At 46.1% G+C, this 15,310-nt stretch overlaps 1 protein-coding gene across 2 annotated transcripts in view; it reads left to right on the top strand.

Annotated features, from left to right (window-relative positions):
• The window catches only part of CNIH3 (cornichon family AMPA receptor auxiliary protein 3), a 118,100-nt gene that overhangs the window by 53,367 nt on the left and 49,423 nt on the right, over positions 1-15,310 (top strand). The window lies entirely within an intron of this gene.

Genomic DNA, 15,310 nt, shown 5'->3' with positions numbered 1-15,310 from the left:
GTTGGATTTAGAGGTTCTTTATCTTTGCATGATGATGGATGGCATTTACAGCTGATGTTGCCTCACAGCCTTTGTTCCTGTCTGATGCGGGGCTCAGAAACGCTCCCACCTTGGCTCAGCCAAGTTTTTAACTGGTTGTTGGGTTTCCTTTGAGGTTTCAACCTGCCACTCAGCTTTGCAGTTTGATTGACAGCATCATCAGGAGTGCCGGAGGGGTGGGAAGGGGGATGTTATTAAAGCGGGAACCAAGCATTTAGAGAGTTGCTCTGAATGGCTGGGCAGTAGGTCACAGCCACCCTCGATGCATTCAGGAAGCACACGTGTGCACGCATATTCACGTGTCAATGTGCAGCTCCAGTTTAGTATTTAGCAGGGCTCTGTGACGTAGCTGGGGTACCCCTGTGGCAGAGAGACCAGTCTGCCACACTCCGGTAAGGAAAGCGAGTACTTGTTTGCAGCCAAGTGTGGAGAACCGCAACTTGCATGTAAAACTAACAGTGTCCATTGCCTTGAGCCAAAGGACATCCCCGATCTCTTCAGAGCAGATGCGCTACAGGCCATAGGAAAGCCACCTGTCAACCCAAAAGAAGTTTTTGAGCCTTATGTGAATAGGAGAGAAACCAAATGCCATGCCAAAAATTGACGGAAGGGAAACAATTTTGCAAGCTTTTGAAATCTTTTCTATATTTCAATTAATGATACCTTTCCTTGGGAGAGAGAGCTTAATCAAGAAGTCAATGATTTTTCTAGCTAATTACTTGTCCTTTAATGTTTTCCAAGAGACTCAGTATGTCATAGTTCCACATCTTTGTCACAGTGGGGAAGTAAGCTCAGATAATGGTATACATTTGGTATTAATACATTTATATTTGGCTTAATACATTTGGTATTAAGGGAACTTCATGAATTTGTAAATTATTTTCCCAGATAATGTCTCGGACACCAATAACCTGCTCCAGCTGTCACTTCCCTAGACTCTAGTTTGTTCTTTAAGACTGACACCCAAGTGTCTTTCACACTGCAAATTGCCCTTTTTTCCCCATTTTGAATGTACCATCCTGAATTCTCTGGCAGAGCAATAACCTGCATCCATCACATTTGAGCTTTGCTCATTTTTCTGTGTTGCTTCACAACTGACTCTAGCCAGACAGCAGGCAATGGCCTGTGGCTGCCTCTGCCGAGGTCCTACTTTACAGTCCTGTGCTACACGGTAAATCCTGTTACTTAACCTATTTTGTGTAAAGGAGTTTGTATCTGCTAATCCCATGCTCTTCATTTGTGCTTCCCCTCCTCCCTCTCCCCTTTGGAAACCATACATCTGTTTTCTATGTCTGTGAGTCTGTTTCTTCTGTTTTGTATATAGATTCATTTATCTTATTTTTTAGATTCTACATAGAAGTGATTTCATTTAGTATTTCTTTCTCTGTCTGACTTACTCAACTAAGCATAATATTCTCCAGGTCCATCCATGTTGCTGCAAATGGCAATATTTCATTCCTGTTTTATGGCTGAGTCATATTCCATTGTATATATACATACCACATCTTCTTTATCCGTTCATCTGTTGATGGACATTTGGGTTGCTTTCGTGTCTTGGCTACTGTAAATAGTGCTGCAACTAACATTGGGGTGCATGTATCTTGTGGAATTATAGTTTTGTCCGGGTATATGCCCAGGACTGGGACTGCTGGATCATATGGTAGCTCTATTTTTAGTGTTTTAAGGAATCTCCATACTGTTCTCCATAGTGGCTGCACCAATTTACATTCCCACCAATAGTGCAAGAGGGTTCCCTTTTCTCCACACCCTCTCCAGCATTTATTTTTTGTAGACTTTTTGATGATGGCCATTCTGACAGGTGTGAGGTAATACCTCGTTGTAGTTTTGATTTGCATTTCTCCAGTGATGTTGAGCATCTTTTCATGTGCCTATCGGCCATTTTTGTATGTCTCCTTTGGAGAAATGTCTATTTAGGTCTTCTGCCCATTTTTTGATTGGGTTTTTTGTTTTTTGATATTGAGTTGTATGAGCTGTTTGTATGGTTTGGAGATTAACTCCCTGTTAGTTGCCTCGTCTGCACATATTTCCTCGCATTCCATGGGTTGTCTTTCTGTTTTGTTGATGGTTTCCTTTGCTGTGCAAAAGCTTTTAAGTTTGATTAGGTCCCGTAATAGTCTTTTCATTTCTTCATCAGTGTCCATGACATAGCACAAAACTTATATTTTACCACATGTACTCCTTACATCATATTTGTATTTTTAAATCAAATTTAACTCTTTATTGTATTCCTTACGGCACAGAAGGTCTCTAGCCTACGGTTTCCATCCCATTCCCTTCCTCTGTGTTTATGCCCTCTCCCCTCTTTGTAGTCTGTATTTTAACCTTACAAATAAGTTCTCAAGCCAGTTCTGGTTCCTTGCACTGGAAGAGTGGTGGAGGGTGGTGGTGACGTATACAGGCTTCTGCTGCTTCCTGCCTGTGCCCCTCAGTGTGACTCTGAAGTGGGGGTGATAAGTACAGCACCCTCCTCCTCGTGGAGTTGTGAGAATTAAATGAGACAATCCACGTGCGTCTCGCTCATCAATGCTCGGCACGTATTAAATGTTATTGTCATTATTATATGACACCCAGCCGATACCTAAAACTTCCTGTAACATCCCCGAGCACACCCGTGGTGCTGAAGGAAGCTGAGGTGATCCTCGGCTGGCGGCAGCCCCCTTAGCACCTCCTCCCATTTTCTTGGGTAACTGTCATTTGACGTTTGAGCAGAGTCGCAGGGCAGGAAGGCCTGGGCCTGCTCTCTCCTGGCTCATTTTGAATGGGCTTCTGAGTTCAGATTCCCAAGCTGGGAGCACATGCTGGGGGCGGTGGAGAGGGCTGATGGACTTCGTTAGCAATCACCACCTTCTGGGAACTGTACCTTCCAAGAAATTTCTTGGAGCTCGTCTCCTAAACACCCCGGAATGTGATGCATCTCAGGCGCTGACTGTTGTTAAACCACCTCCTCAGCTTTCTCGGGAGAAAGGAAGGGATTTTCAAAGTGGATCCGTTTTTAGCTCTATAATTACCAGAAAATGTGCTCTTCGGGTGATTGTCTGAACTGCAGGATTCTTGTGTCGATTTGTGCTCATGCTTCATTCTTTCATGGCGAGAGCCACTTGCCCCTTGCGCTGTGCTCCCCACCGGGCACGCTGTCACTCTGAGGGTCGCTGTCAGGTGCGGGTTTGGGAGCGTGGAGAGCGTGGAGAGCAGACGTTGGTTAGATGGCTGCTCTCGGGCACGCGAAAGGACCTCGTCCGGAGGACACTGTCTAGGGGCCTCCTGTTGCGTCTCCAAGTTCAGGCAATGGTTAGAGGAAGTGAACTTAAGTGAGAGCCGCAGATTGGCATGAGAATAAAGAGAAACTTTCTTCATAAGCAGCTGTCCTCTAACCTTGAGGTTGGTCGTCCTGGGGGCTAAGAGATGTTCACCTCCTTTAGGCGGAGTTAGACAGCCTGAGGTCTGCGATGGTTTTGAGTTAGACGGAGCCCGCCTGAGAGGGGCGACTTAGTTGCATAGTTTGGGATGTCCCTTTGGTTTGACAAATCTGTGATTCTCCATTTCACCCCCTGATTTCCCCGAGAGTGTGTCCAGTCTCACTGCAGGTTTTCTGACAGTGGTGGATATAAAAAGCTCTAGTGTGTGGATAATTTTCGCTCTCTTCATTGAGAAGTTGCAGTGGGACAAGAAAGAGGACGGTGAGTGGGTTGGGGGTGAGGGTGAGGGTGACGGTGTTGAGTCCCTTGGGGAGGTATAACCAGTCTGGTGGCGGGTGGGGGGGGCGGCAGGTGCTCCAAGTTTAATTCTGGAGAGAACAAGGCAGTGGTAAGGCCACGAGTGTAATCACTGATGGCCACGAATGCCCCTCCCCGTTTCACGCTTATCAGAACCACACATCTGTCTCAGGGGAGGCATCACGCTGTGAAGTGAAGCTGAATGGTGTGAACCTGGTTGCACTGCAGAAATGCCGCGATGTGCTTCTGAAAGCAGGGGCTGGGGGATCTGGGGAATGGATATGACACTTCTATAGTGTAAAGTCAGTTTGCTAAGTAGGAAGATTGCGTTATTGTTCCCAATTCTTCACCCTCCCCCGTATCCAGGACTGGCTATGTAATTTGCAGGGCCCAGTTAAAAATGAAAATGTGGGGCTCCGTGATGAGAAGTTATTAGGGATCTTACGAAGCTGACAGCAGAGGACTCAGCCAAAGGTGGGACCCTTCTGAGCGTGGGACCCAGGTGCATCTGCACGGGTGACATGTCCCTGAAGCCGGCCCTGCCTGTATCCGTGACCTTTGCATATGATTTTGCAGTTCCCCCTGAGAGAAGCAGAGTACATTTCCCCCTCCCTGCTGATGGAGGGCTCTGCCATGTGACGGGATGTGCCCACTGGAATGTGGCTGGGCTTGTGTGTACTGAGGCCTTAAGAGTTACTGGGTGTTTCTGCTCCTTTTCTTGCACTTCTGACATCATCAAGGCCAGCCCTCTGGTGCAAGGAGCATGAGACGCAGGGGATACAGACCTGAGCCCACCTGTAGCTCAGAGCCAAGCACACTAGATCAGGTGACCCCCAGTCAACCTCTAGATGCATGAGCAAGTATAAATGATTATTGTTTTAGGGCATCGAATTTTGGAGTGATTTGTTATGCAGCATTATTATGGCAATAGCTAACTGATACTATAAGCATCTGCCACTTTTATAAGGGGGAAAATCTTTTTTTTTTTTTAAAGAGATTTTATTCTGTGCCAGAGATCAGCCATTTGCTGACTCTACAAATTTATAAAATAGACAGTTTCAAAGTCTGTTCCAACTTCTTTGATCTAAGAGGAAGCTACTAAATACATTTATGTACCAGAACCTAGAGAAAGACTCATGTCACTTTGGAGCACACAATTTGTCGTGCATTAACTGCTTGGGAGGATGGTGACGACGGTGCCTTTTCTGTAATTACTGGCACTCCCTGCCACAAGGGATTGGCTTGATTTCCGGTCTTTTTAGCCGTTAACACAGTTCTTCCTGCAGAGCTCTGGAGGGAATGGTCTATTTTCATGGAGAGACATAATACAGGGAAAAGGGACACAGAAACTCAGAGGCAGTTGTGTGGAATGCCTTTGAGAGGCCATCCTTGACTCAGAAGTTTTCCAGATCAGAATTCTCTGTGGCTTGGGGAATTGCTAAGGCGTGACAATGCTGCTCACTTTTCCTGAGTGACTCCTGTATGCCTTTGAAAGGATTAACTCTTTCAATCCTCACAACATTTCTATGAAGCAGTCATGATTAATAGCCCCACTTAAAAGATGAGGAAATCAAGGTGTAGAGAGGTTAAGTATATATCCCGGAGTGTCATATTTCATAAGCTGGTAGAGCTGGGATTTGAAGGCAAGTCTGTTTGAACGGAGTCCACATTTTCAATCACCACATGAAAGGGGAAATTGTTGGTTCGCTTTGAAACATGCTCCTTAAGGACCACTACTACAGCAATATTGCTCAGCTATTTTAGAGGGAAGATACAAATACCAAAGCTACAGAGGGCTTCCGGGACCCTATAATATGCTTGGCTCACCGTCATGGGCCAAGTGGATTCCTTTAAGGCTCTTTTCTAATTCTATTTAATTTCTTGGTGGGATGGTTCACCCCTAGAGGGAATGTTTGAAGAAAAGTAAAAATATCCTGGAATAAGACTTGCATAGTTCAGAAACCATGTCTCACGTATAATTTATTTACAGATGCTTTCTGTGGCAAACTCCTTGTTAGTCAGAGGGAAAGATGGGACATTTTACTCACTGTGTAAATAGTGATGCTGTCACGGGGTTGCTGAACCAGAAGCCAGAGGAGGAGCCCTGTCCTCGCTTCACTCCACTCCCAAGACTGCAGCAGGAGAAGCTGAGGACTTCACAACAGCTGCCCTACGTATGGGCTCTGGCCTCTCACTCGAATCTGGGGAGCTGGCTGGCCCTATCCTTATTAGTTCTCCATTGCCATGATATTAGCAACTCAGGACAACTACGATTTATACTTCTCACGAGTCCATGGGTCATCTGGTGGTTCCACTGATCTTGGCTGGGCTTATAGGGAGAAGGGGGTGTTCTTCTGGTCTTGGCTGGGGCTCATTCATGTGTCTGGCAGGCAGCAGACCGTAAGCTAATCTAGGATGGCCTCAGCTGGGATGGGCCATCTCATTCTCCAAAGACTAATCTAGACTTGTTCTCATGGTGTCATAGAGAAGCAAGAGAAGAAGTGGAAATACACAAGCGCTTTTTCAAGCTTTGGTTTGCATCAGATCTATTAGTGTCCTATTACTGGCCGAAGTGAGTCACATGGCCAAGCCCAGGGTCACAGTGAGAGGGACTACAGAGTTACAGGGCAAAGGGTATGGATACAGGGAGACCATTAATGGATACCATGAATGCCATCAATCTACCATATATTTGTAGGAAAGGGATGAGTTATCACCTTACTCCTGTTAGAATGGAGATGAGATAGCAGATGCTAGTGAGGATGTGGAGAAAAGGGATTCCTTGTGAACTGTTGGTGGGATTGTAAATTGGTACAGCCCCCTGTGAAAAACAGTATGGAGGTTCTCCAAAAAGTTAAAAATAGAACTTCCATGTGATTCAGAAATTCCACTTCTAGGTATATATCCAAAGGAAATAAAAACACTATGTTGAAGTGATGACCTGCACCCCCATGTCCATAGCAGCTTGTTTTTTTACAATAGCAAAGACATGGAAACAACCTAAGTGTCCACTGACAGATGAATGGCTAAAGCACTTGTGATATATATATATTTCAGACATAAAAAAGAAGGAAATCCTGCCATTTGTGACAACGTGGCATTGTGCTAAGTGAAATAAGTCAGACAAAGACAAATGCTGTATGATCTCACTTATGTGTGGAATCTAAAAATAAAATAATAACAAAACAAACTCATAAAAAAGAGATCAGATTTTTGGTTATCAGAGGGGGAGAGGGAATTTGAAGGAGGTGATCAAAAGGTTCAAATTTCCAGTGTATAAGACGATGAAGCACTAGGGATGTAAGGTATAGCACGATGACTGCGGTTAACTGGTATATGCTATATTTGAAAGTTAGGAAAGTAAATCCTAAGAGTTCTCATCACAAGGAAAAAAACATTTTTCTTCTTCTTTTGTATCTATATGAAATGATGGATGTTCACTAAACTTATTGTGGTAATCATTTCACAGTATATGTAAGTCAAATCATTATGCTATATGCCTTAAATTTACACAGTGCTGTATGTCAATTATATCTCAATGAAACCGGGGGGAAAAGGCTCAGAGGTTGGAAATTTTGCAGATTTTCTCTAGGATGGTGACATAGACTCTTAGACGTGTGGGTCTACACCTCTATGGTGGTACTTGCAACACTGCATCATTGTCTCTTTGGATGCCTGCCTCTCCCATTAGTTTGTGAGTTCCACGAAGGAGGAACCCAACGTCTTATTCGTCTTTGAATTCCTAGTACATAGGGGACATGAGGTTGATGTTCACTATATGATTAGGAGATGAAACGCTAGAACTGGAACAGACCTTGGAGGTCATCTAGCCAGATCCCTCCTTTTCAGAGGGGAAATTGAGACCAGAGGGCTAATGGTGAGGTGACACCAGAACCAGTGTGTCCTGGGCTGCTTGTGCAGCTTGGCCACAGTGTCCTTCTCAGAGACTGGGGTCACTGCAGCTGAACAGAGCTCGACTCAACAGCAAGCTCTCTGGAGACAGGGACCATCCCTTCCTTGTTCACTAGTGTGTCTATAGGACCAAGCATGGTGTCTTTCAATGAGTAACATTTCCCCCATCCCTACCCCCTATCAGTGGCCATTTCACTGTGAGTTGCATTTACTATGCATGAATTCTGTCTTTCCTCCCTGGGTACTGATCTCAGAGGGACAGCAGTAAGCGGTCTCGAAGAGACATCTTAGTTCCCTGCCCAGGAACTGAACCTGGGTAGCCTGTGTGAAAACCAGGAATCCTAGGTGCTACTCCACCAGGGGCTAGAGGCTAGAAGCAAAGTTCCCTGGCTCTTGCCCCGTTTGAAAGCAAAAATGTTTCAAGGAGGCAAAAACTGCAAAAACAGGTACAAAATTTATTATTAGAGACACAGCACAATAAGTGGGAGAGCACACAGAGAAGGTTTGTTTATTTAATACAGAAGCAAGGCAGAAATACACACCTGGAGAGAAGGACTTTGGGCACCCTCTCTAATGAGAGGTGATTTAAATCACTTATGTAGGACAGTCCTTCCGGGTCTTTGTTTACCTTTAGCCAATTATCTCATTTCTTTTCCCACATCTGACCTGTTCTAAGACCCTCCCCAACATGCGTGCGCAACTTTTTGCTAAGGTGGATTCTACCGCGGAGGCCTGTAGGGATATGTCCACACTTATTATGGGGTGGTGCCTCTTCCCTTTTTCCCTTCCCCAAGGAACCTTCCTGCGCATGTGCAGACAGGGAAGTTTTCCTTCACCTCAGGAGTGGTCATCCTATCTCTTTACTCCAGCAGAGCTCAGCTTCTGCCACCAGCTTTGTCTTTGGAGTGTCTGGGGAAAACAAGGCTTCAATTTTACTCCGCTTAACAGACACCAGCTGTCCAGCCCAGGGGTCCATCTATCTCCTACCTCAGTACAACCCCACACCAAGTTGGCATCTGATAGACCTGGGAATAAGGCTGTACACCTTTATATTGTGGAGTTCCAGGCAAATATTGTGGAAAAGATCGACAGAGAAAGACCAAGCATCGTATAATATCCCTTTCATAGAGAATCTTTTAAAAATGATACAAATGAACTTATTTATAAAACAGAAACAGACTCTAAGAAATATACAGTGAACTTATGGTTACCAGGGGGGAAGCGGGGAATAGATTGGGAGTTTGGAATTGATATGTACACACTGCTATATTTAAAATAGTTAACCAGGACTTCCCTGGTGGCGCAGTGATTAAGAATCCGCCTGCCAGTGCAGGGGACACAGGTTCGATCCCTGGTCCGGGAAGATCCCACATCTTCCCAGACCAGGAAGGCAACTAAACCCCTGCGCCACAACTACTGCGCCACAACTACTGAGCCCGCATGCCCCAACTACTCAAGCCTGTGCGCCTAGAGCCCGTGTTCCACAACAAGAGAAGCCCGCACACTGCAACGAAGAGAAGCCCCCGCTCACCGCAACTAGAGAAAGCCCATGTGCAGCAACAAAAACCCAACACAGCCAAAAGTAAATAAATATATAAATAATTTTTTAAAAGGTGCTTTAAAAACTAAATTAAAAAGCAAAATAGATAACAAACAAGGACCAACTGTATAGCACAGGGAACTCTGCTCAATATTCTGTAATAACCTAAATGGGAAAAGAATTTGAAAAAGAATAGGTACATGTAGATGTATCACTGAATCACTTTGCTGTACACCTGAAACTAACACAACATTGTTACATAACTGTACTCCAATATAAAATAAAAATTAAAAAAGAAACAAAATAAGCAGTTCTCTAGTGCAAAGTGGTCTCTTTTAGGTGGATTCATGGGGGGCAGGCCCTGCTTGGGCAATATTATCACGTGCACCCGAATTCCAAGTGTGAGGAGAGTTCCATAAACATCCCTCCCGTGACTACTCTACATATCCTCCTGTCATGACAACTATACAGAAACCTTAGTTCCTTCCCATCATAGGAGGTGGTCTCATTAGTACTGTAAGTATTCAAGGACTTTATTTTCATAATTCTGACCATCTGTGAGCAGCTCTGAAGGTCAGCCACGTGTAGTAATCTGCGATAGTAATCTGCGATAAATCGGCGTCATGAATTTGAACCCTGCATGTTTTGAGGCTACTGGCACGAACGAGCCTAGTCAGCTGCCTAGCACCCTCATCTTAACAGGCTTCGTTGTTCTCCACTCATTATTGTACATCCAGGAATTCTCATTGATAGCTCAGAGAGAGCACTTAGAATTTACTGTGAAACTCTGCTGCCTTTATTGTGAAAAATCATACGCTAGGATGGTGTCAGGAAGTGGCGAACGGTAGAGTTCACCGTTCTGTTGTGTCTGTCATTAGTGGCACTGGTGGTTTCTAATCGTTATGCATCTCAAAATCCCCCATGGAGATTTTCCAGCATACATCTGCTTAAGAAACACTTCCAGAAATGCTGCTCTAGTAGGGAGGGTCCAGTATTTAGAAAATGCCCATATGTGCTTCTCCTGAGTGGCCAAGGTCGGGGAACACTGTGGGAAATATTTGGTGAGCTGGGTAGTTGGTGAATGTGCTGCTGATTCATAAGCAGCTCCCCAAAAGACTCCCCAGGATCTGGAGAATTGAGTCTGCTGAGGGAGAGGGGAAAGGGAGAAGAGCTTCAACCCATAGAGGCTGGCAGTGGGCGGGAAATACGGCCGGCTGCCGACTCCTTTGTGGATTGCCCAGGGGTGCTGAGCCCTGGGCTTGAGGAACATCTCCCCAGCCTGCTCCGTCCTGGCTGTATGTGGAGGGAGCATCTTCCTGACTCATGGCATGATGGAAGCTTGTGCCGGTCAGCTTCACAAAGGAAGTCCAGAGGCCCTTGTAGTGGTGGAGGAAGAAATCCTGAAACCATGATTGACCTTAGGGTGCATCATTGAGAGTGGTCCCCAAATTTGACTCTGCCTCACATCATATCTGGACAGGTTATTAAAAATACAGATTCATGGGACTTCCCTGGTGGCGCAGTGGTTAAGAATCTGCCTGCCAATGCAGGGGACACAGGTTTGAGCCCTGGTCCGGGAAGATCCCACATGCCACGGAGCAACTACGACCATGCGCCACAACTACTGAGCCTGTGCTCTAGAGCCCGTGAACCACAACTACTGAGCCCACTGGCCACAACTGCTGAAGCCCGTGTGCCTAGAGCCTGAGCTCTGCAACAAGAGAAGCCACCACAATGAGAAGCCCACACACCACAACGAAGAGTAGCCCCCGCTCGCTGCGACTAGAGAAAGCCCATGCGCAGCAATGAAGACCCAATGCAGACAAAAATAAATAAATAAGTTAAAAAACAAACAAACAAAAAAACCAACTTTAAAAAAAAATACAGATTCATGAATGCCCACTCCCTGTGATGCTTAATTTTATATGTCAAATTGGCTGGGCCATGGTGCCCAGGTATGTGGTTGGACATTATTCTAGATGTTTCTTTGAGGGTATTTCTTGGAGGCGATTAATGTTTAAATTGGTGGACTTTGAATAAAACAGATTACCCTCCATAAGGTGGGTGGGCCTCATCCAATCAGTTGAAGGTCTCGATGGAACAAAGACTGACCTCCCCAAATAAGAGGGATTTCTGCAGGAAATGGCCTTCAGACTTCAACTGCAAGGCTTGCTCTTCCTGGATCTCCAGGCTGTTAGCCCTCCTGCAAAATTTGGCCTTCCAAACCACTACAATTGCCTGAGCTGATTCCTTAAAATCTCTTTCTCTCTGTATCTCTCTCTCTCTCTATATATGTCTATATCTCTGTGTATCTATAAACACACACATACATGCATCCTGTTCGTTCTGTTTCTCTGGAGAATCCTAACATATCCCCATCAATCCTGGGAAGTTCAGGTTCAGTAGGTCTGTGGAGGGGCCCTGGGCCTGCTGTGTAATTGAATCTCCTGTGAGTTGGATAAAATGATCTGCCTTCACCAAATGGTAAATATTTGCTCCAGGTCACTCAGCTCATGGGTCTGGTTCCAGAGCCCATGCTTACTCCCCTTCTCTCTTGCTGCTTCCGTCCATAGGAGCTGGTAACTTTGCACACCTTTTGTAGAGCTTCTGTTGACCCTAGCGGTCAGTCTCTACAGGCGGCTAACCAAGAGAGTGACGACACTCAGTTTCCCCTGTAGTCTTCACAGACTGTGTGGGCCAGAAGAAGGAGGCTGGTTAACTTAACCGCATTCATCGGCAAAGCAGATTCTCACAGCAGGACCTAAGCAGATTTATGGACTCTCAGTAGTTTTGCTATGAGAAATCGCCAAGTCATTGACCGTTCTGACAGAAATCGTTTGCTTTTCTGTCACACCTTTTTCCTCTCCTTAATATACAAAGGAACTCCAGGTATTGTAGGACGTGATGGAGGCAGGAAAGTGTATTGGGATATGGGTTCCACTGTGAATAAAAGATACAAGGGAGCCTGCGCTGTCTGGGGGGGAGCCCGTCCAGGCTGAGGGTGGGATGGGAGGGGGACCCTGCCTGCCAGGGTTGTCTGGGGACCCAGGCTCCTCCTGCCCTCATAGCTCTGCCATCGTTAGGGCATTTTCTTGTCTATGTGGTCCATGAGGGCATCACACCATGATGTCCTTTCAAGCAGTAGGATGGAGGGCGAAGAGGAAAAGGGCCGTTTCCGTAAAGGATGTGACCCGGAAGCTGCACACATCACTTCCGCTTAACTCATCAGCCAGACCGTAGGCGAATGGCCACATCTGGTCTTTTGAGGGGGTCTCTATGCTCAGCTCCAAATTGAGGATTTTATTCCATAGAGAAGGGGGGGTGGACGCTGGATGACAGCTGCAGGCCTTGGTCTCAGGGAGGAATTCAGTCAGCAGAGTGGCCAGGGCAGGGCACCCAGCCACCGACGTGCACCCCAGAACTCCAAGGGCAGTGTGAGATGGCCAGTGGGGATGGCGGGCAGAGAGACTAGGCACTAGAGGTTGAGGTGATGTCTGATGGTACCTGGAGGAGCCTGGGCATGGTCGAGGGTGGAGAGAGGAGCTGGGGAGTCCTGGGTGTTGGTCTTGGCTTCCGATGGGAGCCAATCTGAATTTCTTCATTCATTCAACTGGAGTTCCTTTAGACCTGCTATGTACATAGTCCTGTATTATGTGTTGATGGGTGTGTGTGAGTGTGTGATGTGTCAGTTGTGAAGACCTCCATTCAGCTAAAAGGGGTCTCGTTTTTCTCTCTGATTTCCTTCCCGAGAATTTCAAAGCTCTGATCACACAATATCTTGTATTACAGTCACTTGTACACATTATCTTCCACAGCTGTGTTCTTGAAGGTGGAGATCATGTCCTCCTAATTTCTGTATCTGCTGTGTTGCCTAACGTGGTATCTGATTCACGTTAATTAGCTAAATGTATTGGTGAACATGAGCCTGGCAACCACACAATGGCTTGGATTATGAGTTTCATAATGTGTGTGGCAGAATGATCACTGCTGAGCATGGGATTAAGGCAAGTGAAGGAAACCAAAGAAAGGGCCATGGCACGTGTGATGTGCTTTGTCTTATCAGAGCACCTTCACTGCCCAGAGGGTGAGCATGGGAATGGATGTAGTTAGAGGGCCGGTCCTCAAGCTTGGCTGTACCTTGGAATCACCTGGGGAGCTTTTTAAAAAGAACTGTTCCTGGATCCCACCCCCAGAGTTTCTGTTTCGTTGGCCTGGAATGCAGCCTGGGCATTGGCGGGAGTGGAGGGGAGGTTTGAAAAACTCCCTAGGTGATTCTAATGTGTAGCAAGGCTGCAAATCACTGAGTTGGAGGGTAGGGCAGGCTTCGGCAATGCAGGTGGGGAGGCATTTTCCTTTTCTCGGTCCCCCAGAGTATGATTTAGAGAGCCATAATTTTCTAAATGGTACCAGAGTAAAAGCAATAATTTACCAACGGGTGCCCAGGTGAACTGAAGGAATGAGCGCCTGACTTCCTGCTTCCCAGGAGACGGTCAACCCAGCAGGTGACTCATTGCAAGTAATCGGCAGACAACTTGTTTTCTTGGTGGGAGGTTTGCTTCTAGATGCTCCCTTTTCCAAAATGTGATGAGAAGTAAAAATTCTGTTTTTCGACCCCCCAAACGCCCAGCCTTTCAGATACTCAATTCTTGCCTTTTCTAAATTGCTGAAAAAGCAAGAAACATTTCTGGGTCACGTTTCTAGGCCACAAAATGTGCCAGTATTACCAAATCCTGATGGCCTCTTATTCCCTGTAGCACTGGCCAGTCTCTGTCTCTCCCTACAATTGGAACCGGGTACCAGCCTCTACCCAGGCAGGGAGCCTGAGAGCCCTGCAACTCAGATGAGAACTCCTACGGGCTCCCGGCTTGCGCTGAATTAATTCCGATGCTCCAGATGTATCTTCTCCCCGTGGCATAGCTGTATTGCGGCATTATAACATGCTGGTTCCATTCGCAACTTGTATGTGGTTTGTTATTCTTTAAGCAGTTTGGGGCATCGGGCCTCCCCCAGCACAGAGTTTCACTGGCTCTGATTCCTAAGCTGTCTCTATGGCACAGACAATTACGAAACACATGGGGTTTTGTTTCATTAGGATAAAACCCGGCCATAGACAAGAAAATGCACTGAATACGTTAAATGTGCTATACAAATGCAAAATGCCATTATTATAAAGGGACAGAAAAAGCCATACTGTTCCCTTCCTGCGTCTGCTAAATGGTCAAAGCAGTGATGAAATTCTGGAAGACAGTGATCACCGATTATAGCACAGAGAGGTGGGCGGGCAACACACAGCAAGAGCAGCTCGGCTACTGTGGCCTCTTTACTGGTGATATCACTGCTGTTACCACTCAGGGCATCGGCATAAAGTGGCGCCAGTGCCACTGGTGTCCTGGTAGAAACTAAATAACGGAGCCACTTAGGCAAGGGTCCTGCCTTCGGGAATGTGTACGCTGTTCAGATGACGTCAGCAGGACGGACTGGTAAAACGACCGACAGTGCATTTTCTGCGAGGGTCTGTATGATGCTCTTTGTATAAACTAGACTTCAATACACACATGACTGTGGTACTTCAAATGCTTTCTGATAGCGGTGATGCCAACTGTTAATAGAGACCCAAAGTGATGGACGTTGGGTTGTTTTCAAACACTTGACATTTGTGTTATTCAAGTTATTGATAAAGTACTTCAAGCCCAAATATTCTGGACTTTAAAAGGAAGGAAGTGTGGGAGGGGAAAGTCAGAGGTATGATTCTTTGTAAAATGTTTGTTTTCCTTAGTCGGCTATAAAGTCGGTGAGGGCAGGGTCTGGGTATCTTGTTCACTGCTTCTCATTTTACCTGGAAAATAGCACCTATTCAGTAACTCTTTGCTGGCAGAGTGGCTGAATGTGCTCTGCACTTTACCCGCAGTCTTTGATTTATTCTTACGCCAGCTCTGTGAGGTGAAGATGGGGAACTGAGACCCGAGGGCTTGCATCACTTGCCCAGGTCACTCAGGGTAGTGAGTGCTGGGTCTGGATTCAAATCACTGACTCCCAAACTCCTGCCCTTTCTAGCAGTCCTTATGTCTCCAGGCACTAGGGATTA

The sequence above is a fragment of the Phocoena phocoena genome, chromosome 1, assembly GCF_963924675.1.
Source record: "Phocoena phocoena chromosome 1, mPhoPho1.1, whole genome shotgun sequence".
NCBI lineage: Eukaryota > Metazoa > Chordata > Mammalia > Artiodactyla > Phocoenidae > Phocoena > Phocoena phocoena.
The sequence above is the reverse complement of the archived record's forward strand: the minus strand, read 5'-3'. Positions and strand labels throughout refer to the sequence as shown.